Here is a 2,434-nt window from a genome sequence, read left to right as displayed (position 1 = left end):
AACTTGTAACATTAGCACCAGTCACAGTCCAGCCCAACTCCAGAAGTTCTCTTGACCTTTAGGATCTTAGACTGAGTATGCTCCTAGCTCACTAGTCCCTGCAGTATGTTTGGCCTTATTTTCACATTGCTGGCCACAAACACAGGGAATCTGGCAGCAGCCATAACAGAACTCCCTGTTCTTCTTTTCCAGCCCTTTTGCAGCACAACCCCTATCTCTACTACTCACAACTGGAGTAAAGCACAGGAGAGACAAATGGTCTGCAGTATGATTCCTAGAAGGGCTCCACCCAAGACAGAGAAAGTGAGGTGCAGTGAGGTTTAGCTTGAAGGCACAGGAGGGTTAGTTCATGTAACCTGGGCTGGTTGAAGGTTACCCTAAGAGTTGACTCCAACTAGATGCAGTCTGTAGACATATCTTGAGAGGAGATCCTGGATTTCAGGGAAACGCATGGAAGGTTAATTATTGTTTTTGCCTAGTTTTGAGTATTTCTCATCCTGGCCAATGGGGTTTTCAGACTTGCCTTGCAAAGTCTGTCTGTACATCAGGGTTTTTTTTACTGCCACTTGCCCCTAAGGAATAGCCTTGTAAGCTATACTGGCCAAAGACCCAAGGTTCTAGGAGTAGGTCTGTTTAAGTTAGATCGAAGTTTGAGGGCTCAGTACCAGGCACAAGAGCACAGGGAGCCGGTCAATGTGTTCCATCTCTCAGGATCAGGTCTTAGGGGGTATCTGCCCCTAACAGTCTGTCTAGAGATCCTGAGCTCAGGGCAGTGCTTGGATTCTGTTCAGATTCCAGATGCTTAAGTCAGGTGGGCCTGGTGGTTTGGGACCCACCCTAGCAGTCTGGTGAGAATCCAAACAAAGAGAACTTGACCAGATATGACAACAGACTTTTAAGAGTGCTTTTCCAGGACATTGTTTATAGCATAACTGTAGTCAGTCTGTACTCCTGCATGGCAATTTCTAAGGCAGAGCCAGGAAATGGACTGTTTCCTCCTTACTCATCCATCAAAGAAAGGGGAATAATGCCTGTGGGAGATCTCAAGGTCTGACCTACTACCTACAGGGATCCCCTTGCATCCACAGACTAATGGAGACCTAGCATCTTTCCGTCGGCTCTGAAACACTTGCAGTGCTACTTTTGATCCACGCAGTTATTTTTATTATTAATATTTATTCATGTTATAGTAATGCCTTGAAGCTCAACACAGATCAGAGGCGCATTATGCTAGGTGCTGTATGAACATGGCCTCCTTTTTCCTATTCACTCAGCTCCACCCTTGTGCACACTGAAGAATGCAGCTGAAAGCTTTGTGTGTGCTTGTTTGTCTCTACTTAGTTTCTTTAAATAAACTGCTAAAAGCATTGGAGGAAAAGCTTTTTATCACGTCTAACCTCTGCATCTTTTGAGTGTGACGGTGAGCTTTTTAGAAATTACTTATCAAAACATTGTGCCCAGACATTCTGTTCAGATTTTAATTACCTGCAGATGTCTATTCCATATTCCCATTGTTGTAGGACACAATACATTTTACTGCCTCTCCACAGACATTTACATATTATAAGGGTCAAAATGTTTCCGGCTTGATATTTCACAGTCCCATTGCATGGCTTTATCATTTATTATAGGGACAAATTTAAAAATGTAATCTCTTAAAGCAAAAATGTAGTTTTATATGAACTTTGGTGGTAATATCAGAACTTTTTTTTTAAAAAAAAATGTTACATCACCCTGTCTGTGTATATCACAAGGAACAGTAGTTATCTTATATAGCAAGAACCAACTTCTGCTTTTGGAAAAGTAAAACTGCACATGAGAAATGCATAGTCTACAGAGATTTGGATGAGAGAAATGGTAGACACAGAAAATGCAGAAGAGGCAGGGAATAGGAGAGAGAAAGGAGTGAAAAAAGACACAAGAGAAGAACACTCATGCTGAGGACAGAGCATTGTTTTAATAACATTGTGTATACTGACAGTTCAAGCCCTCTGTAGGTTGGATTTGAGTTATCTGAGACAACTTCCTTTGTCACATACCGTTAGATGGATTCAGCTATTGCAAATAAGAATCCAGATTTGAATGTTTAAAGACGAATATTTTCAATGTTTTCGTTAATACTTCAGAGTACACTGAGCTTCTCTGGCAAGCCGATCTGCAGAGGGGAGTAAGTTTTAGGTATTCTTTTTATCATTTTGGCATGGAGTTTTATTTAATACTAGCAAATTGCTTGTCAAGAATGATGGGGGAAGGGGGGCTGGTGCGGCCAGAGCTCCACATCCAGCCCTGTGACCCCCACTCGCCCCCACCACTCCTCATCTTGCCCCATTCCCCCTCCTCCCCCCACCACTTTGGGTTTGACCCTGCTCCTCCCCACTCCACCCCCGCAGCTTCCGGGCTGACCCCACTCCACTCCCCCCTTCCCCCCCCTCTT

This window comes from Alligator sinensis, unplaced genomic scaffold (genome assembly GCF_000455745.1).
Source record: "Alligator sinensis unplaced genomic scaffold, ASM45574v1 scaffold196_3, whole genome shotgun sequence".
Lineage (NCBI taxonomy): Eukaryota > Metazoa > Chordata > Crocodylia > Alligatoridae > Alligator > Alligator sinensis.
The sequence above is the reverse complement of the archived record's forward strand: the minus strand, read 5'-3'. Positions refer to the sequence as shown.